Source organism: Elaeis guineensis, chromosome 1 (assembly GCF_000442705.2).
Source record: "Elaeis guineensis isolate ETL-2024a chromosome 1, EG11, whole genome shotgun sequence".
Taxonomy (NCBI): domain Eukaryota; kingdom Viridiplantae; phylum Streptophyta; class Magnoliopsida; order Arecales; family Arecaceae; genus Elaeis; species Elaeis guineensis.
Window position 1 is genome coordinate 131,665,204 of NC_025993.2, and position 23,404 is coordinate 131,688,607.

General features: G+C 38.2%; 1 non-coding gene across 1 annotated transcript; it reads right to left on the reverse strand.

The window, feature by feature from the left end:
* Positions 1–2,280: 2,280 nt before the first annotated feature.
* Positions 2,281–2,387, reverse strand: LOC114913326 (small nucleolar RNA R71). Its single transcript, XR_003799342.2, has one exon. It is a non-coding gene; the product is annotated as a small nucleolar RNA R71 (small nucleolar RNA).
* Positions 2,388–23,404: the final 21,017 nt, after the last annotated feature.

The window sequence follows — 23,404 nt, forward strand, 5'->3', positions numbered from 1 at the left end:
TGATTGGAGAATAATTTGCATAAATTTTGTGGTCATAAGTACTTGGTTTTAGGTTGATTTCTATGTTTATTAGTTGCTTTGTTAGTATTTTGGGTTTTATTTTGTATTTACTTAATTTTTGATTTTTTTTATATTTTGTAGGTGTTAAGGTATTTACTTGGATAGAATATGGGTAGAAAATAAAGAAGGAACAAGTTGGGTCTAAGGAAATTCATGAAAAGAAAGAGTTTTAGGAAGAGTATCAGGCGAGCCGACTTGATTTCATCCCAAGCCGACTCGATTACTGTAGAGTCAACTAGGCAAGTTGACTCGAGACTAAGACTTCGACTCGAGAAAATTGACAGAGAGCTGAGTTTCAGGATGCTATAGCGGAATGAAGACGAGTCGACTCGACTTCAGCATGAGTTGACTCATTTCACGAATGAACCTGTTTCGACCTTGAGTTTCTGACATGATTTTGGACCATGTGTTTTCAAAATTTAAAAGCCATGAGTTGAGTGATTTTGTAAAAAAAAGGAGAGATTCTAGGTAGAAAAGAATGGGAAATTAAAGAAGAATCAGTTGGAATTGGCAGATGACTAGGAATTTTTGACAGACAACTGAGAAGAAAAAAAAAAGCTAGCATGGAGAGATTTCTGGGAGAGGGATCATCTGGAAGTTAGAGAGTAGGGAGAAGAGAAGGAAGAATGAGGACATCGAAGAGGAAGGAAGAAGGCTTGGAAGTGAAGATTGTAAATCCAAGAACCGACATTCAAGAGGAGAGGAGCCCGGATCAGATCTACATGCCTTCTCCATTACAATAGATCTTTCTTTCTTTCTTCCTCCCTGCTGTAGTTTGCTGAATTCTTGTTGGTAAAGGATGATTATTGTTCTATTTTATTCAATGAACATCATGTGTGCTTTCTATCAATGAGTAGCTAGATGTTTTGTCCTAGAACTTAGATGTAGTCCTTGATTTTCCTATGATTATTTGATGCTCTTAATCGGATAATCTTGTTGGTATAATTTGGTGTTTTTGAATTTAATTCGTGTGAATAACTGGCCATTAATTGCATGTTTAAGATGTTACATGATGGATTGAAAAATAAAGTGTGATATTAATTGGTAAAACATCAAACCTTGGCAGTGTTATTTAGAAATAAGGCACCCCATTGTGACTTTTTGTTGAAGACATCTAAAGAACTTAATGAACTCATATTAAAATTAAAGATCACGAAAGTAGGCTTAAGATTAATATGAGTATAGGTGTTGAATCTTGAAAGAGATCATCACATAAAATTGGAGTGTAGTCATTACTACTAACAAGAATAAGACCAATCTATTATGTTAAAATGATCCCAGGAAATCAAGTGATGAAATCTATATTCTAGGAGCCCATCAATCATTGTTAACTTAAACCTTAAAACTTTGCATTCGATTTGGTCTTAGGTACTACAACCAATAATCAGTTAATTTAATTGAATTTCAAATTTAATCATTTGAACTTGGCTTGGCTAGATAATATAAGAGATCAGAATTTTGGTACTGAACCTCTTTCTTGTGGGAACGATACTTTATTTGCCCTTTACTACTACTTACGATCCATACACTTGTGGATTAGTTTTAAGGGACATCAAGTTTTTAGCATTATTGTCAGAGAGGAGTGATTGTTATATCAACGAGAAAAAAATTTCTTATTAATCTGGACTATTTTGTTTGCTTTGTTTTGTTAAAATTTTATGTTCTTGTTTGTTAGTTTTAATTGCTTTAATTTTATTTATTTTGTGTTTCTTGTGTTTCAGGTTATTTTTGGTGCATGAGATGAGGCCATAGTCTGGAGTTGGAGAATTTGGATCCAAAGATCAAATGTACTTTGCACGCACTAAGGAAAGAATGAAGACTAGAGGAAGAACAGCTAATAGTCATGGCCGAGAACCAAATGACCTTGCAATGATTATGCAATGCCTAATATCAATGAGGCTCAGACAAGCATTGTGAAACCAACTATCAATGCCAACAATTTTGAAATCAAACCTAATCTCATTCAGATGGTATAGCAAGAACAATTTGGTGGAGGAACTACAAAGGACCCAAATGAGCACTTATCCAATTTTTTGGAGATATGTGACACTATCAAGATCAATGGAGCTAGTGAGGATGCAATTTGGTTAAGGTTATTTTCTTTTTCTTTAAGGATAATGTTAAGGCTTGGTTGAGTTTCAAATCTTCAAATTCTTTTACAACATGGAACACCTTGTCACAAGCCTTCTTGCATAAGTATTTTCCCCAGATAAGACTATAAAACTCAGAAATGACATTACTAGTTTTATGCAGTTAGATGGTGAATCTTTGTATGAAGCCTGGGAAAGATATAAAGATTTGCAGAGGAAGTGTCCACATTATGATCTTCCTGATTGGTTGATTGTGCAAACTTTTATAATGGATTAACGCATTCAGTCAGGATTACTATAGATGCTACTGCAGGAGGTGCCTTGATGGATTAACGCATTCAATCAGGATTACTATAGAAGCTTATGAGTTGTTGGAAGAGATGGCTTCCAATAACTATCAATGGTCAAATGAGAGAGGTATGCCTAAAAGAGCACCAGGTATGTATGATATTGATGGTATCAATATGTTGAATACCAAGGTTGATTCTCTTGTAAAAATGTTTGCTAAGCTTGGTACTGCTAATGTTGTTTCTAACCCTATTTTTAGTTGTGATTGGTGTGGAGGAGCTCACATGAGTTTTGATTGTCAGCAGGTAGAATAAGCTCAGTTTGTTTCTAACTTCAACAGGCAGCAGGGCAATCCCTCTTCCAACACCTACAATCCAGGATGGAGGAATCATCCCAGCTTCTCTTAGAAGGATCAAGATAATCAAGGTAGCAGTTTCAAACCTCTTAATGCCCCTGATTTTCAGCCAAGACCTTAAGGAATTGTACAACAACCTGAGAGCAAGCAATCTTGAGAATTGGCTATTGAAAAATTAGCCAATGTGACTTCGGACAGATTTGAGAAATTGGAGGCCAAAATAGATCAGTTGGCTGGTTATAACAGGAACTTGGAAATACAAATGGTGCAGTTAGTAAGTTCAATCAATTCACGTGGACAAGAAAATCCATCTAGTGAGATCGAGGTGAAACCAAAAAAGCACTGTAAAGCAGTCACATTGAGAAGTGGTAAGCAACTTGGTTAGGTAAGTGGTGAGACTATGGTGGGTGATGAAAATAAAATAGAGCATGAAGAAGTTGACAACCCAGCTCTCGGTGAACAAAGTGACAAAGAACCAAACCGGGCTGAGATCGAGTCTACACCACCACCTGTCAAACCTTATGTTCTCCCTATTCCTTTTTCGTAGAGACTTAAGCAAAATATACTAGATAAATAATTTGAGAAGTTTTTGTAAGCGTTTAGGTAACTTCATATTAATATTCTTTTTACAGATGCTTAGGCTCAAATTTTAGCCTATGCAAAATTTCTTAAGGAGATCATATGTCTAATAAGAAGAAATTGGAGGATTATAAGACCATAGCTTTGACTGAGTGTAGTGCAATAATTCAGAACAAGCTTCCACCAAAGCTTAAAGATCCAGAAAATTTTTCTATCCCTTGTACTATTGATAATGTTGACTTTGGTAAAGCTTTATGTGATTTGGGTGTTAGTATCTCACTGATGCCTTTGTCTGTTTCTAGAAAGCTAAGATTGAAGGAGCTCAAGCCTACCACCATTTCTTTACAGCTAGCAGACAAATCAGTGAAGTATCCTATGGACATCTTGGAGAATGTTTTAGTGAAGGTAAGAAAGTTTAACATTCCTATAGATTTCATTATCCTGAAAATGGAGGAAGTTGTAAAAATTCCTATCATTTTGTGTCGACCATTTTTAGCCATAGTTGGAGCGGTAATTGATGCTAAAAATGATAAGTTGACACTGAAAGTGGGTGAAGAGGATATAGAGTTTAATTTGAGTAGGACAACCAAGTATCCTTCATTTACTGATAGTGTTTATCAAATTGATTGTGTTGATGAGCTAATCCGAAAGATTTTTCAGCTTGAACATCCTAAAGAACCTCTTGAGACTTGTATAGTACAGGCAGCAACAATTAAGGATGAGAACTTGGAGGTTGCAAAGGTTGTAAATGTTGGAGCATGATCCCGGCTCCTCCCACGGACCTTGGGTGCAGCAGAACCAGCAACGAACAGATCTGGAGACTTCTGGACACGATCTAATGCCCTTGACGAAATCAGCCTGGTTGCTGTCTTCTTCGTCAGCCTTTCGTTTCAGATGAAGAATGCCTCTGAAATCACCTCTAAAAAATTCAAGATCTGGTACCCAACTAGATCAGGCCAAGATCGAGGTCTCTCAATTTGTAGATCTCAAATCGAGATATTTTAGATAGGAAAGAAGATAGATGAAGATAGACCTCGTAGATCTGTCCTGCTGCAGCCTTTCCTGTAGATCTGCTGATGGAGATCTCACCCGTGCCTCAAACGACCTCAGATCAACTCCAAATCTAAGAGGAACTTGTATCAACCTCTTCTCAAGGGATTCCAGGTCCTGGACCTGATGCTTGGGTGGCTGCAAGAGAGGGAGAGAGAAATCTGGTTGGCGGCACAAAGGAGAAGGGGGCTCGCACCTCCCCTTCTTTTCTTTCCTTTTATGGACTGGCGGCAAGAAACCCTAGGGTTTCTTGCTCCTGGGGCATGGAGAGCAGCTGGAGAGAGAGAGACTTGGGAGAAAGAGTTATGTATTTTCTTGGCTTGATCAAACCTATACAAGTACATGTATATATAAATACAGGGTCAAGTGACCCAAACCCAAAACTCCCTTGACCAACTCTATGGGAGATTAGGTTAACCCAAGTCCATATACACCCATGACTCGACCTAATCTCACCTATCCTGGGCCCAGACCTGGCCTATAAAGAGTTGGTCCCTTGAGGCCCACATAACCTAGACCTCAAGAACCCGAAAGGCCCACAGCCTTTCAACCTAGGGCCCAACTAGCCCTAGAGCCTCCATGAAGCCCTCATGAATGATGGACCTTGGCCTTAGCCTTGGTCCCCTGGGCCTTGGGCACACCACCTGGATCACAACAATCTCCATCTTGGTATCCCAAGGCCTCAACCAGCTCCACTCTGTCCATCAGCCGCATCAGCTCAACACTCTCTGAAAGCTGTCCTGTGGAAGTACCTTCGTAAGTGCATCAGCTGGGTTCTCCTTGGTGTGTACCTTTACCAGCTCCACCTCGCCATCCTCCACAAGCTCCCTGATCCGATGATATCGAATGTCGATGTGCTTTGTCCTTGCATGATAGACTGAGTTTTGTGCTAATAGAAGTGCACTCTGGCTGTCACAGTGCACTCTAATAGCCTCCTGAGTAAGGCCCATCTCCGTCAACAAACCCTTCAGCCAAATTGCCTCCTTAGCTGCTTCTGTCAGCCCGATGTACTCTACCTCTGTAGTGGATAGGGCCGTGATAGGCTGCAGAATCGATCTCTAAGAAATAGGACCTCCATATAGGCTAAAGATGAAGCCTGTTGTAGACCTCCGGATATCCACATCTCCATCGAAATCTGCATCTACATAACCGCCAATCAGCCCCTGAGCCTCCCTAGACATGTTAGAGTATCCCACTGCACCTCCTCACTGTCTGTAGTAGATGCCAACTCCAACTGAACCCATCAGGTATCTGAATATCCACTTCAGAGCTCTCCAATGCTCCCTGCCAGGCTGCATCATGAACCTGCTAACCTGACTCACTGCATGAGTGATGTCTTGCCTACAACAGACCATCGCATATATTAAGCTCCCAACTCCTGAAGCATAAGGAACCGTCTCCAACTCCTGAGCCTCCACCTCAGTATGTGGCGCCATGGTCTTCGAGAGTTTGAAGTGACCGACAAGTGGCAGCTCCGCGGCTTTGCTCCCTCCATCCCGAACCTCTCTAAGACCTTCCGTATGTAGCCCCCCTGAGATAGATGCAGCACCCTCCAGGCTCGGTCTCTAAAAATCTCCATGCCTAGGATCTTCCTTGCAGGGCCCAAATCCTTCATCTCAAACTCCTGAGATAAGGATGCCTTTAGATCCTGCACAACCTTCCTACTCTTGTATGCTATAAGCATGTCATCCACATACAAGAGTAGGAACACCCTAGAACCATCCTCAAGAGACTGAACATAAACACAAGGATCAAACTCGCACCTGAAAAGTCCAATGCTGCGCACATAGGAGTCAAACCACTTGTACCATTGCCTCGACGACTGCTTCAGCCCGTACAGTGACTTCTGCAACAAACATACCTTTTCCTCTGATCCTGGATCCCTGAAATCGGGTGGCTGCTCCATGTAAATCCTCTCCTCCAAATGTCCAAGGAGGAACGCCGTCTTTACATCCATCTGCTCCAGCTCTAAATCCTGAGCTGCTACAATGCTCAGCAGCACTCTGATGGAAGTATGTCTGACGATGGGAGAGAAGACCTCGCTGAAGTCGATGCCTTCCTTCTGGGAGTATCCCTTGGCCACTAACCTCGCCTTGAATCTGATACCTCCCTGCTCTGAAGGCCCTTCCTTGCGACTGTAGACCCATTTGCAGCCAATGGGCCTCTTCCCCTGTGGCAACTGCACCAATCGCCACGTCTGGTTCTGGTGGAGAGACTGCATCTCCTCGGACATCGCCTGGACCCACCGCTCTCTGTCCTAGCTCTCAATAGCCTCTTGATACGTATATGGGTCTCCATTTGCTGTCACCAGGGCATATGATAGCATCTCTTCGAAGCCATATCGGTTTGGTTGCCTGATGGTCCTCTTGGGCTTATGTAGGGCAACACTGATATCAGTCCTCGATCCAGCTCGCTCCTGCTGGACCTCTCCGCCTCGATCATCCATCTGAGTCTTCTCCACCTGTGGAGACACCTTAGGTAGGTCTGAATGTCATGTCCTCCAGTAGTACCTGCAAGAGGCAAAATCAAAGAGGTAAGCTGTCCAGCAGTGCCCTGCTGGACCTCCTCCTGCTCCTCCATGCCTGCTCACCTCCGTAGGACTGACTCTTCATCAAAAGTCACATCCCGACTAATGACGACCTTCTTTTCAAAGGGATCCCACAGCCTGTATCCCTTGACTCCTCACGGATAGCCTAGAAATACCATCTTGCATGATCTGGCATCTAGCTTGCTTCGCTCACCAGCTCCAATGTGCACATAGGCCGTGCACCCAAGTACCTGTAGATGGCCCAGCCCAACTGTCCTCCTAGACCACACCTCCTATGGAAGCCTGCCATCCAACCTGGTGTGAGGTGATCTGTTGCCCAGCTATGCAACCCAAGAGGGGGGGGTGAATTGGGTTTCTAAAAATTTTAAGCCCAACTGATTACTTATGAAGAACAAAACAAAGACTTTAATTCAATATTAATTACCTAAAGCAGGAATGCAAGATTATAATAAAGAAATAAAGTGAAGCGATAAAGCACACCACAAACACAAGGATTTATAGTGGTTCGGTGCTAACCTTGCACCTACATCCACTCCCCAAGCTCCTACTTGGGAATTTCAATCCACTATACTTTGTATTCAACCCGAATACAAAACGTCGGAAACTCCGACACTAGCTATCCCAAGCTAGATCACTTGTTTCCTGGGTACAAGTAAACCCAAAACACTCCGATTTCAGGTTCGGATCAACCTTTCCTTGTTTTGGAAATCCTCCAAAAACAAGAACTAAAACTCACAAAGAGTTAGAAAATTTTGAGCACAGATTAATACAATAACAGCTCCTTTAAATGAGCTAATATAACAATAAAAACTTTACTCAAATGAAGAACCCCTTTTCGAATTTTCTCAAGGTGGATGAACGCTTGAACAAATACTTGAGAAGAGGTTGATTGTTGATTGAAGATCTCTTGAAAGCTTTGGAAGATCTCTAGATCAAGGTTGAACAATAGGCTTGAAAGATCCTCTTGAATGCTCTTGCTTTTCTCTTTCACAATCTCTCTTGTATATTGTGGATCCTCTCTCTTTTTCTTTTTGGATATTTCGTTGATCTCAGGCTTTTTCATGCAGATTTTGGATCCTTTCTTCTGTTTTTCTCTACTTTGATTTCACGTTTGATCTGCTATTTAATCTGCAATTTCTTTCACCATTTAAAGCATTTTATGACATTAGAAGCAAGAGAAAACAATTTAGGCAGATAAAGAGCCGTTAGAGCAATTTTAGGAAGCATAAAAGGCAATTAAAACGGGCAAAAAAATAGCCGTTGCTGACATTTCCTATCGCAGGGGTCGACTCATGAGTCGACTCATGCTTCAGGGGTCGACTCATGAGTCGACCTCTGTTGCAAAAACCAGAGAATGCGTTTCTGGAAATTCTTGGCTCAAATTAGCAGGGGTCGACTCATGAGTCGACTCATGCCTTGTGGGTCGACTCATGAGTCGACTCACAGGTCGTGCCAAGCCAGAAAACTAGCGTGCCAAGGAGAATTTTGCGTGCCAATCAGCTCACAGTGCCATGAGTTGACTCATGAGTCGACTCATGCACTTCAAACCTTCATAACTTCAAAAATATAAGTCCAAACACAATGAAATTTTCACCAATAGATTTCAAATCATTTGTTCTACCAAATGGTACTATCAAATCAGGATTTTAGTGAAATTATGATTTTGCCCTTGAAGAGCATAAGGACTTTTTCATTTTAAAATTATTTGTATCCCTTCAATCTGCTTTGTAATCATCAAAATCAATCTAGGAGCAACAATCTCCCCCTTTTTGATGATGACAAAACACTTGAACAAAAGCATTTATGTGAATGCATTAATTTCAAAAAAAATGCACTATAGGTGTATATGCTTGAAAAATATGATTCTTTTGGCATGTGATATAAATGGTCATATGCAAAAATAGTTTATCCATTTTCATAAATATTTGAAAAGAGTATTAGATCATTTTGAGTTTAAGATATATCAGAGCAAGAGAGAAAAATAAATTTTTTTAATATATCAGAGCAAGAAAAAATAATTTTTACAATGTTATCCGAAAAGATTTTACAATGTATCAGAGTAAATGTTATAATATAACAGAGAAAATTTCACACTGTATCAGAGCAAATTTTATAATGTATCAGAGAAAATTTCACACTGTATCAAAGCAAATTTTGTAATGTATCAGAGAAAATTTCACACTGTATCAGAGCAAATTTTGTAATGTATCAGAGAAAATTCACACTGTATCAGAACAAATTTTGTAATGTATCAGAGAAAATTTTATAATGTATCAGAGCAAGTTAAAAAAATTTTAGGGAGTGTCAGAGTAAGTTAAATTTCTTAAGATGTATCAAGGTAAATTTCAAAAGATATATCAGAGCAAGTTTGAATTTTAAAATATATCAGAGCATATTTAAATTTTTAAGGTAAATCAGAGCATATGTAAAGAAGTAATTTAAAAGTTACATAATTGCATTGTACTTAGCATTGTACTTTAAATTCTTCAATTAATTTCTCATAATTTGTAATTTTGCTTTTGGGGTTTTGCCTTTGATGAGTTGCTTTTTGTTTAAATTTTTTTTTTGTTTAATTTCTCCCCCTTTTTCTTTCATAATTTAGGGTTTTGTTTTTAGTGAGTTGCTTGCTTTTTGTTTAATTGTTTACTTTCTCTCCCTTTTTGACATCATCAGACATGGTTAACTATTCCCTTTTTTTTTTTTTTTTTTTTGGAAATATTCTTTAATTTCTCCCTTTTAGAGTATATCACAGATGTTTGCTCCCCCTTAATATAGCAATTATCAACAGCAAACAACAACAAGGAGAAGATAATATTTCAACAAGGAGAATATATATAACCAAAATATGATCAATATCATATAGGTAAAAGATGATTCCATTAATATCATAATTATTTCAATACATAATTCTTAAAAATAAAATTCAACCAGCTAATTGTCAATACATGGCCCCAAAGTATAGATCCTAGAACAAGATACTAACACCTAGGATCTAGTAAAGATCAAGATAAGTCAATGATCGGAGTCATCAGAGATAGGGTGAGGAGATGATGGATCAGAAGTGCATCCTCTACCCCGTCTGCCTCTGCCACGAGTGGGAGAGCGAGATGAACTGGGTGGCTGAGACCGCTAAGATGCTAAGGACTGAACAGAAAGGGTGAGTCTGATAGAATCAAGTACGTTCAGTGCTCTGGAAACAGATTGAAGTAGAGCAGTGAACTGAGTGGTAGCATGCGCACTCGATCCTCGGATCTCTTTCCTCAGTAATTCATATCCACCTTCTAGTGCTCCTCTGAGCCTGCCAGCCTCTGCAGTGAGGTCTGTGACCTCAATAGTAGACTCCTGTGGCTGGGGATGGGCCAAAGCAAGGACTTGCCCCTGCAAGTCAAGAACTCTGCCAGTAAGTCTCCAGACTGTGTCCTCAAGCTGCTGGATCCTGATGGACTGATCTGAAATCATCTGAAACACAGTGGAGATGTGGAAAGTAATGGTCTGATCAGAAGAGGTGGCTCCAGGTGCAAAAGAAGTACTACCCACTGACTAGACAGCAAAGAAGCCACACGCTGAGATATATGCTCGATCTGATCGTCAGCCAGTCTGAACTCTGAATGAGGTGCTCTGCTCTCTGGCTGATATACTGGTGTGGGCATCCTAGTAAACTCTGAAGGGCCAGCCTCAGTATCAGGAATGAACTGGGTATCTGGTGAAGCTGCCCTGAAGTCATGTACAGGAGAAGATGGACCTTCTTCTTCTACTCTGCCTTCAGTTCTATCTTCAGCTCTTATTTCAGCTCTATCCTCAGTTCTTTCTTCAGAGCCCTTGATCCAACCACCATCAGTCTTTGTAATTCCCATTCGGTGCAGGCTGTGTTGATTGAAAGTGTCCACATGTGAGAGCTTGGTAGGTGCCTCCCCCTCACAGCTAACTCCAAACCTCCTAAATACTCTAGTAAGGGCCATACCATAAGGCAAGTGTGCCTTGGATCTGTTCAAAGTTTCTCTCATGGCCTCTATCATAAGTGCAGGGAGGTTCAGGGGGTCTGAGTGATGACATGAAACATGACACATACATCTCTGCTGGAAAGTAAGTCATGTCTACCACTCCTAGGAAAGAATAGCTTTGTTACAATCTGATGCAGGACCCTCATCTCAATGGACAAAAACTTTGCTTCCAATTTGTTTAAATTTCCTGAATAAGTTTCTCCTAAAATAATTCTGATCCCCTCTTCTTTAATTGGGAGTTCCATATATGAATATCCTTCACTAGGCAACTGTAATATTTCTCCCAATATCCTAGAATCCAAGCAGATATCAATTCCCTTTACAGTTGAAGTCACTGACCCGTTTCCATAAAGTAGATTCTGGTAGAATTCTCTAACTAGGTCAACATAGGTGATTTCCTTAAGAGAGCAATAGAGTTCCCATCCTTGGTTTTTAATTTTGGTAGCAAAAGTAAAACCTTCTTTCTCAAAGAACCGAAAATCTATATTTTTTCCGGTTTCTACTTTTCTATCAGAAAGAGGATTTACACTGAGGCTTATGGAGGATTGAGAGGGACCTTGAGTAGGTACTGAAACTGGAGTGGGAGCAGTTGAAGACTGAGCATGCCTTTTCTTTCGGACAATTTTTTCAGGCTCACGGATTGATTTCCTTCTTTGGGGAAGCTTCATCTTTGGAGCCATATCCACTAAAGTAGCAGACAAGAAGACTTGAATTGAGTGGAGGAGGGATCACAAGAGAGTGAAGAAGGATTTTGGTGGAGAAAAGAAGTGGATTTTGGAAGTTCGGTAAAGTGCTAGGGCACGTTCCAACCGCGCCAAGCAAAGCGAGAAAGCACAGAAAATCCTTTTGAAGGAGGCGATTTTTGGTGGAGAGGAGGAGGGAGAATTGCCTCGAAATTAATCCTTGGATTTGGAGCAAGAAGAGTTGGAGAAGATGGCTTTTGAAAGAAGAACGATGGGAAGATGAGTCGTCTCACAAACAGTAACCCTTATAAAAACAATGAACCCGTTGAAAGTTGGTGGGATTTACAAGTTTGCCATTGAGTCGACTCATGGGGGTCGACTCATGAAGTTCAGAAAATCAGGAAAAATGTGAATAAATTCCAAAAAAATTTAAAATTTTGAGTGAAGGAATTTTGCTCAATGATAAGTTCTTAGAATGATAAATTTGAGCTTTTGAGACCAGGATAGATGTTGAAAATTGAGCTTTAATCAATTCTTTGGAAATTGAAAAATTTTAGGCAAATGGATCTAGAATTCCTAGATTTCTCCTAATTTCACAGAATCTATCCTCACTAAGGGCCTTTGTAAAGATATCAGCTAATTGATTCTCAGTGCAAACATATTCAAGAATTATATTTTTGTTTTGAACATGTTCTCTTATGAAATGATGTCTTATTTCAATATGTTTGGATCTTGAGTGTTGAATTGGATTTTCAGATAGATTTATGGCACTTGTGTTGTCACATCTTATTGGTGTTTCATTAAGTTTGATTCCAAAGTCTTCGAGTTGTTGCTTAATTCACAAGATTTGAGCACAACAACTTCCGACTGCAATGTATTCGGCCTCAGCCGTAGACAGTGCCATCGAATTTTGTTTCTTGCTAAACCATGAGATTAGGTTAACTCCAAGAAATTGGCAAGTTCCACTTGTGCTTTTTCTATCTAATTTACATCCAGCAAAATCAGCATCTGAATATCCTAATAAATTAATTTGTGAGTCCTTAGAGTACCATAATCCTAGAGTTTGAGTACCATTTAAGTATCTAAGGATTCTTTTAACAGCATTCAAATGAGATTCTTTAGGATTAGATTGATCTAGCACATAAGCAAACACTAAACATTATATCAGGCCTACTTGCAGTTAAATATAATAATGAGCCAATCATACCTCTATAGTATTTTAAGTCTACACTTTTACCTTCATCATCCTTGTCAAGCTTACATGAGGGACTTATTGGTGTGCCAATTGGTTTGCAGTTCTCCATTCCAAATCTTTTGAGTAGTTCCTTGGTGTACTTGCTTTGGGTGATGGAGATTTCTCTTTTGATTGTTTGATTTGGAGTCCGAGGAAGAAGGTGAGTTCTCCCATCATGCTCATCTCGAACTCCCCCTGCATAAGCTTAGCGAAATCTCGACAAAGGGATTCATTAGTAGACCCAAAAATTATGTCATCAACATAAATTTGTATAATTAGCATATCATTTTGATTTCTTTTAATAAATAGGGTTGTATCTACATTGCCTCTTGAAAAACTATTATTTAGTAGAAATTTGCTTAGCCTTTCATACCATGCTCTAGGTGCTTGTTTTAATCCATATAAAGCTTTATTTAATCTAAAGACATGATTAGGAAAAGCATGATTTTCAAATCCAGGGGGTTGTTCTACATATACTTCTTCAGAGATATATCCATTTAAAAATGCACTTTTAACATCCATTTGAAATAACTTGAAATTCATAAAGCAAGCATATGCAAGTAGAAGTCTAATAGCTTCTAATCTAGCAACAGGTGCAAAGGTTTCATCAAAATCAATTCCTTCTTCTTGATTATATCCCTTAGCAACCAGTCTTGCTTTATTTCTAATTACATTTCCATGCTCATCTAATTTGTTTCTAAAGACCCATTTTGTGCCAATTATTGAATAATCTTTAGGTCTTGATACTAAGGTCCAAACATTATTTCTTTCAAATTGATTAAGTTCCTCTTGCATAGCATTAATCCAGTTATGATCATTTTCAGCTTCTTCAAAAGTTTTAGGTTCAAGTTGAGATACAAAAGCACAATGATTAAGTACATCTCTAAGTGAAGAACGTGTTTTTACCCCATGCATAGGATCACCGATAATTAACTCCTTAGGGTGGTTGTGAACATACCTCCATTCCTTGGGTAGGTCATTTGTACCTTGAGGTTGTTCTTGAATTTCTTCACTTCTCTCATCTTGTTTATCTTCTTGATCCTTGTCTTCTGGAGTTGCTGAGTCTTTCAGAGTGATCTCCTTCATACCTTCTATTAGTGGCTCTGCATCATCAACACCCTCATTCTTCCTTGAAGGAAGATCGTTAGATTCATCAAAAACAACATGTATGGATTCCTCAACTATTAAAGTTCTTTTGTTGAAAACTCTAAATGCTTTACTAGTGGAGGAGTAACCTAAAAAGATTGCTTCATCTGATTTTGCATCAAATTTATCAAGTTTTTCTTTTCCATTATTTAATACAAAACATCGGCAACCAAAGACATGAAAATATGCAATATTTGGTTTTCTTCCTTTCCAAAGTTCATAGGGGGTTTTCTTTAAAAATTATCTAATTAAAGCACGATTTAAAATGTAACATACTGTGTTAATAGCTTTCGCCCAAAAATATCTTGGAAGGTTGCTTTCACAAAGCATGGTACGGGCCATTTCTTCTAAGGTTCTGTTTTTCCTTTCAACTACCCCATTTTGTTGGGGTGTCCTAGGAGCAGAGAAGTTATGGCCAATTCCATTTTCATCACAAAAATTTTCAAAATCTTGATTTTGAAATTCAGTTCCATGATCACTTCTAATATTTTGAATTGAAAACCCTTTTTCATTAGAAACTTTTTGATGAAATTTAGTGAAAATATGAAAAGTTTCATTTTTGTGAGCCAAAAAGAAAACCCAAGTAAAACGAGAATAATCATCTATAATTACAAAGCCATATCTTTTTCCTCCTAGACTGGTGGTTCTTGTTGGTCCAAATAAGTCCATATGTAAGAGCTCTAATGGTCTAGAAGTTGAAACAGTATTTTTGGATTTAAATGATACTCTAGTTTGTTTACCTAATTGGCATGCATCACAAATTCTATCCTTTTCAAAATTCAATTTTGGCAAACCGAGAACTAAATCTTTCTTAATTAATTTTGAAAGAGAATGCATGCTTATATGTGCAAGTCTACGATGCCACAGCCAACTAGTCTCATTGATTTTAGCATTCAAGGATACTAGGCATTGCATGTCTAATTTGGCTAAGTCATTCAAATCTATCATATAAACATTGCCATGCCTATGTCCTATAAATTTAATGCCATCGTTAATAGGACTAGTCACAATGCAAACAGATGATTCAAAAATTACTTTATACCCTTTATCACAGAATTGACTAATGCTAAGTAAGTTATGTTTTAAACCTTTAACTAGTAAAACATTCTTAATGTATTTGGAGGGAGTGATACCAATGTTACCTATCCCGATGATCTTTCCTTTGCCATTATCTCCAAAGGTGACCATCCCTCCATCCTTAGCATCAAGCGTGATAAATTGTGATTCATCACCAGTCATGTGTCTCGAGCATCCGCTGTCAAGATACCATTTTCTGTTTCCTTCTTGGGATGCTAGACACACCTGCAAGCAAAGGTCAAGTCTCTGTCTTAGGTACCCAAGCTTTCTTGGGTCCTTTTGGGTTAGTCAGAATGGTTCATTTTGGAACCCATATTTTCTTTATAGTTGTATTGGTAGATTTAAGGCATGTGTATGATTTATGTCCTATTCTACCACATTTGAAACAAGTAATATTTGTAGACTTGTTACCTGAATAATTTACATAAATATCCTTCAGAAACTTTTGTTTCTTCAGAGGTTTATAGCCAAGTCCAGCCTTATCATATATAGCTTTCTGATTTTCAAGGATCATATTTAGTTTGTTTGAACTTAAGGTGAACTTATCTATTATAGATTTCAGCTTGTTAATTTCATCCTTTAAGTTTTGATTTTCTTGACTCAAGGTGAGTTTTTCAATTGAAAGAATTTCAGCTTGTTTCACTAAGGACTGATTTTCAATTTCAGTTCTTTGTTTTTCTTCCCTAGTTTCTTTAATTCATCAATTGAGTCATAGAATGCTTCATGCAATTCTTCAAATGTGAATTCACTAGTGGATTCAGAAGTTACCTCATTTTCATGTGCCATCAGACACAGATTGGCTTGTTCTGTTGAGGTTTCCTCGTCGGAGCTTGAGTCATCACTCGCACTCCAAGTCGCCATCATTGCCTTCTTTTTGAACTTTTTGAGACCTTTCTTCAGTTGTGGACATTCGGATCTGAAATATCCCGGCTTCTTGCACTCGTAGCATGTAAGGGGTTGATCTTTCTCTTTTTCTTTGCTTTGTTCCCCTTTTGTGAATTTCTTTCTCATCCCCTGTTTCTTTTTTCTTAGAAACTTCTTAAATTTTTGGGTGATGAGTGCCATCTCTTCATCCTGTTCTTCATCTTCAGATTCATCCGTTTCATAATCAGGCGAAGTTATGGATTTGAGGGCAATGGTTCTTTTCTTTTTGACTTCATCCTCTTGATGTTGCTTCATGCTAAGTTCATGAGTCATCAAGGATCCAAGAAGCTCTTCTAGAGGTAGAGTGTTTAAGTCCTTTACTTCTTGGATGGCTGTCACCTTGGCTTCCCAAGTTCTTGGCAGTGACCTGAGAATCTTCCTTACAAGTTCACTATTAGTATAAGATTTGCCAAGACTCTTCAAACCATTAATTATATCAGTAAAACGAGTAAACATGACAGTTATGGACTCATCATGCTCTATTTTGAACAATTCATATTTATGTACAAGCATGTTTATTTTAGACTCTTTTACTTGATTTGTTCCCTCATGAGTTACTTCTAACCTATCCCATATTTCTTTAGCAGATGCACAAGTAGAAATGCGATTGAATTCACTAGCATCTAGTGCACAATAAAGAACATTCATGGCTTTGGCATTTAATTGTGCCAATTTCTTGTCAACCTCATCCCATTCTTTCTCGGGTTTGGTTGACTCCTCACCATCTATAATCTTGGTGCGTGTGTGAGGACCATTCACTATGATACTCCATATATCATAGTCGAGTGCTTGTATGAATATCTTCATCCGAGCTTTCTAATAGGTGTAATTAGACCCATTGAAAAGTGGAGGTCGGTTTGTAGATTGCCCCTCGGCTAGAGAAGTACCGACATGGGTTGCCATAGATCTTTGGCTCTTTGATTGTTAGATCAAAGAAGGGCTAGAGCACCGGCTCTGATACCACTTGTTGCCCAGCTATGCAACCCAAGAGGGGGGTGAATTGGGTTTCTAAAAATTTAGACTTAATTTAAAACATATGATGAACAAGACAAAGATTTTAATTCAATATTAATTACCTGAAGCAGAATTGCAAGGATATAATAAAGAAATAAGGTAAAGCGATAAAGCACACCACAAACACAAGGATTTATAGTGGTTCGGTGCCAACCTTGCACCTACATCCACTCCCCAAGCTCCTACTTGGGAATTTCAATCCACTATACTTTGTATTCAACCCGAATACAAAACGTCGGAAACTCCGACACTAGCTATCCCAAGCTAGATCACTTATTTTTCGGGTACAAGTAAACCCAAAACACTCTGATTTCAGGTTCGGATCAACCTTTCCTTGTTTTGGAAATCCTCCAAAAACAAGAACAAAAAAACTCACAAAGAGTTAGAAAATTTTGAGCACAGATTAATACAATAACAGCTCCTTTAAATGAGCGAATATAACAATAAAAACTTTACTCAAATGAAGAACCCCTTTTCGGATTTTCTCAAGGTGGATGAACGCTTGAACGAATGCTTGAGAAGAAGTTGATTGTTGATTGAAGATCTCTTGAAAGCTTTGAAAGATCTCTAGATCAAGTTTGAACAATAGGCTTGAAAGATCCTCTTGAATGCTCTTGCTTTTCTCTTTCACAATCTCTCTTGTATATTGTGGATCCTCTCTCTTTTTTTTTTGGATATTTCGTTGATCTCAGGCTTTTTCGTGCAGATTTCGGATCCTCTCTTCTTTTTTCTCATTTTTGATTTCACGTTTGATCTGCTATTTAATCTGCAATTTCTTTCACCATTTAAAGCATTTTATGACATTAGAAGTAAGAGAAAAAATTTAGGCAGATAAAGAGCCGTTAGAGCAATTTTAGGAAGCATAAAAGGCAATTAAAATGGGCAAAAAAATAGCCATTGCTGACATTTTCTGTCGCAGGGGTCGACTCATGAGTCGACTCATGCTTCAAGGGTCGACTCATGAGTCGACCTCTGTTGCAAAAACCAGAGAATGCGTTTCTGGAAATTCTTGGCTCAAATCAGCAGGGGTCGACTCATGAGTCGACTCATGCCTTGTGGGTCGACTCATGAGTCGACTCACAGGTCGTGCCAAGCCAGAAAACTAGCGTGCCAAGGAGAATTTTTGCGTGCCAATCAGCTCACAGTGCCATTAGTTGACTCATGAGTCGACTCATGCACCTCAAACCTTCATAACTTCAAAAATATAAGTCCAAACACAATGAAATCTTCACCAATAGATTTCAAATCATTTGTTCTACCAAATGGTACTATCAAATCAAGATTTTAGTAAAATTATGATTTTATCCTTGAAGAGCATAAGGACTTTTCATTTTAAAATTATTTGTATCCCTTCAATCTGCTTTGTAATCATCAAAATCAATCTAGGAGCAATAGTCAGTGACTTCAACAGTTAAGGAAATTGATATCTGCTTGGATTCTAGGATATTGGGAGAAATACTTCAGTTGCCTAGTGAAGGTTACTCTTATATGAAACTCCCAGTAAAAGAAGAGGGGATCAGAATTATTTTAGGAGAAACTTATTTAGGAAGTTTAAACAAATTGGAAGCAAAGATTTTGTCCATTGAGATGAGGATCCTGCATCAGATGGTAACAAAGCTCTTCTTTCCTAGGAGTGGTAGGCATGACTTACTTTCCAGCAGAGATGTATGTATCATGTTTCATATCATCACTCAGACCCCCCTGAACCTCCCTGCACTTATGATAGAGGCCATGAGAGAAACTTTGAACAGATCCAAGGCACACTTGCCTTATGGTATGGCCCTTACTAGAGTATTTAGGAGGTTTGGAGTTAGCTGTGAGGGGGAGGCTTCTACTAAGCTCTCTCATGTGGACACTTTCAACCAACACACCCTGCACCGAATGGGATTTACAAAGACTGATGGTGATTGGATCAAGGGATCTGAGGAGAGAACTGAAGAGAGAACTGAAGATAGAGCTGAAGACAGAACTGAAGGCAGAGTAGAAGAAGAAGGTCCATCATCTCCTGTCCATGACTTCAGGGCAGCATCACCAAATATCCAGTTCATTCTTGAGACAGAGGCTGGCCCTTCAGAGTTTACTAGGATGCCCACACCAGTGTATCAGCCAGAGAGCAGAGCACCTCCATCAGAGTTCAGACTGGCTGATGATCAGATCGAGCAGATATCACAGCGTGTGGCTTCTTTACTGTCTAGTCAGTGGAGTAGTACTTCTTTTGCACCTGGAGCCACTTCTTCTGATCAGACCATGACTCCCCACATCTCCACTGTGTTTCAAATGATATCAGATCAGTCCGTCCGGATTCAGCAGCTTGAGGACACAGTCTGGAGACTGACTGGCAGAGTTCTAGACTTGCAGGGGCAAGTCCTTGCTTTGGCCCATCCCAAGCCACAGGAGTCAACTATTGAGGTCACAGACCTCACTGCAGAGGCTGGCAGGCTCAGAGGAGCACTAGAAGGTGGATATGAGTTACTGAGGAAAGAGATCCGAGGATCGAGTGAGCATGCTACCACTCAGTTCACTGCTCTACTACAGTCTATTTCTAGAGCACTGAACGTACTTGATTCCATCAGACTCACCCTTTCTGTTCAGTCCTTAGCATCTCAGCGTACTCAGCCTCCCAGTTCATCTCGCTCTCCTGCTCGTGCCAGAGGCAGACGGGGTAGAGGACGCACTTCTGATCCATCAGCTTCTCATCTCATATCTGATGACTCCGATCCTTGACTTGTCTTGATCATTACTAGATCCTAGGTGTTAGTGTCTTGTTCTAGGATCTGTATTTTGGGGCCATGTATTGACAATTAGCTGGTTGACTTTTATAATATGAACTATGTATTGAAACAATTATGGTTTTAATGGAATCATCTTTTACTTATATTTCTACCTTTTTGTAATGATGTTGATCATATTTTGGTTATATATATTCTACTTGTTGAAATATTGTCCTCTCTTTGTTGTTGTTTGCTGTTAATAATTGCTGTATTAAGGGGGAGCAAACATCTGTGATTAACTCTAAAAGGGGGAGAAATTAAAGAATTTTTTAGAAAAAGGAGAAGTTAACCATGTTTGATGATGTCAAAAAGGAGGAGAAATTTGGTATCAGACAGAAATTAAACAAAAAGCCATCCATCAAAAGCAAAACCATAAATTATGAGCAATTAAAGAAAAAGCAATCAAAACTACAAATTATGAGAAATTAATGAATGAATTGAAAATTTAAAGAACAATATCAAAAATACAATGCTAAGTACAATGCAAATAAGTAACTTTTAAATTACTTCTTTACATATGCTCTGATTTGCTTTAAAAATTTAAATATGCTCTGATATACTTCAAAATTTCAACTTGCTCTGATACATCTTTTGAAATTTTATTTACCTTGATACATCTTAAGAAATTTAACTTACTCTGATACATCTTAAATTTGTTTTTAACTTGCTCTGATACATTGTAAAAATTTTTTCTGATACATTGTAAAACTTTTTCTCATACATTATAAAAATTTTTTCTGATACATTGTAAAATTTTCTCTCATACATTATAAAATTTTCTCTGATACATTACAAAATTTTCTCTGATACATTGTAAAATTGTTTTCTTGCTCTGATACATTCCAAAATTTATTTTTCTCTTGTTCTGATATAATTTAAACTCAAAATAAGCTAATACACTTTCAAAATCAACTCTTAAACATACTTTGACACACATAATTTTTTTTTTTATCAAAAAGCAATTAAAGCACATAAGTATTTTTTGCTCTGATGCTAAAACTAAAATCAAATGAGAATGAAATTTTCAAAATACAGCTTAATCTGATAACAAAAATAAGTTTTTCGCTCTAACATCAAAATCACATAATCCAATGAGCATATCTTCAAATCCTTAAGCAAATGGACAAATTATTTTTGTATATGACCATTTATATTACATGCCAAAAGAATCATACTCTTTTCAAGCATATACACCTATAATGCATTCTTTTGAATTTAGTGTTTCACATAAATACTTTTGTTCAAATGTTTTGTCATCATCAAAAAGGGGGAGATTGTTGCTTCTAGATTGATTTTGATGATTACAAAGCAGATTGAAGGGATACAAAAATTTTAAATTGAAAAAGTCCTCATGCTCTTCAAGGGCAAAATCATAATTTCACTAAAATCCTGATTTGATAGTATCATTTGGTAGAACAAATGATTAGTAATCTATTTGTGAAAATTTTATTGTTTTTGGACTTATATTTTTGAAGTTATGAAGGTTTGAAGTGCATGAGTCGACTCATGAGTCAACTCATGGCACTATGAGCTGATTGGAACGCAAAAATTTCTCATGGCACGCTGGATTTTTGGCTTGGCACGACCTGTGAGTCGACTCATGAGTCGACCCACAAGGCATGAGTCGACTCATGAGTCGACCTCTGCTGATTTGGGCCAAAAAATCCAGAAATCAAGGTTTCTGGCTAATGCAACAGAAGTCGACTCATGAGTCGACTCCTGAAGCATGAGTCGACTCATGAGTCGACCCCTGCGACGGAAAATATCCGCAACGGCTAGTTTTTTGTCCGTTTTAATTGCCTTTTATGCTTCCTAAAAATGCTCTAACGGCTCTTTTTCTGCCTAATATGTTTTCTCTTGTTTCTTAATGCTATAAAATATTTCAAAAGGTGAAAATACAGGATACAATTGAGAGGATCCAAAATATACACGAAGTGATCAACGAGACATTCGAGAGAAAAAGAAAAGAGGATCCAAAATCTACACGAGAGAGACAAGTGATCCACAATATACACGAGAGATTGTGAAAGAGATTCAAGAGCATTCAAAGAGAGGATTTTTCATGCCTATTGTTCAACCTTGATCAAGAGATCTTTCAAAGCCTTCAAGAAGTCTTCAATCAAAGATCATCTTCTTCTCAAGCATTCATTCAAGCGTTCATCCACCTTGAGAAAATCCAAAAAGGAGATTCTTCATTTGAGTAAAGTATTTTTATTGTTATATTTGCTCATTTAAGGAGCTGTTATTGTATTAATTTATGCTCTAAGCTATTTTACTCTTTGTGAGTATTTGTTCTTGTTTTTGGAAGATTTCCAAAACAAGGGAAGGTTGATCCGAACCTGAAATCGGAGTGTTTTGGGTTGACTTGTACCCAGAAAACAAGTAGACTAGCTTGGGATAGCTAGTATCGGAGTTTTCGATGTTTGTATTCGGGTTGAATACAAGTATAGTGGATTAGAATTCCCAAGTAGGAGCTTGGGGAGTGGATGTAGGTGCAAGGTTGGCACCGAACCACCATAAATCTTTGTGTTTGTGGTGTGCTTTATTGTTTCTCTTTATTTCTTTATTATATCCTTGCATTCTTGCTTCAGGTAATTAATCTTGAATTAAAGTCTTTGTTCTCATTCATCATAAATAATTAATTAAGTCTAAAATTTTTAGAAACTCAATTCACCCCCCCCTCTTGGGTTGCATAGCTGGGCAACAGAACCACTATAAATCCTTGTATTTGTGGTGTGCTTTATTGTTTCTCTTTATTTATTTATTATATCCTTGCATTCTTGCTTTAGGTAATTAATCTTGATTTAAAGTCTTTCTTCTCATTCATCAAGCTTTTAACAAATACTTTTCATAAGTAATTAGTTGAGCTTAAAATTTTTAAAAACCCAATTCACCCCCCCTCTTGGGTTGCATAGCTGGGCAACAAGTGGTATCAGAGTCCGGTGCTCTAGCCCTTCTTTGATCTAACAATCAAAGAGCCAAAGATCTATGGCAACCCATGTCGGTACTTCTCTAGCCGAGGGGCAATCTACCAACCGACCTCCACTTTTCAATGGGTCTAATTACACCTATTGGAAAGCTCGGATGAAGATATTCATACAAGCACTCGACTATGATATGTGGAGTATCATAGTGAACGGTCCTCACACACCCACCAAGATTATAGATGGTGAGGAGTCAACCAAACCCGAGAAAGAATGGGATGAGGTTGATAAGAAATTGGCATAATTAAATGCTAAAGCTATGAATGTTCTTTATTGTGCACTTGATGCAAATGAATTTAATCGTATTTCTACTTGTGCATCTGCTAAAGAAATATGGGATATGTTAGAAGTAACCCATGAGGAAACAAATCAAGTAAAAGAGACTAAAATAAACATGCTAGTGCATAAATATGAATTATTCAAAATAGAGCATGATGAGTCCATAACTGCTATGTTTACTCATTTTACTGATATAATTAATGGTTTGAAGAGTCTTGGCAAATCTTATACTAACAGTGAGCTTGTAAGGAAGATTCTCAGGTCATTGCCAAGAACTTGGGAAGCCAAGGTGACTGCCATCCAAGAAGCAAAGGACTTGAA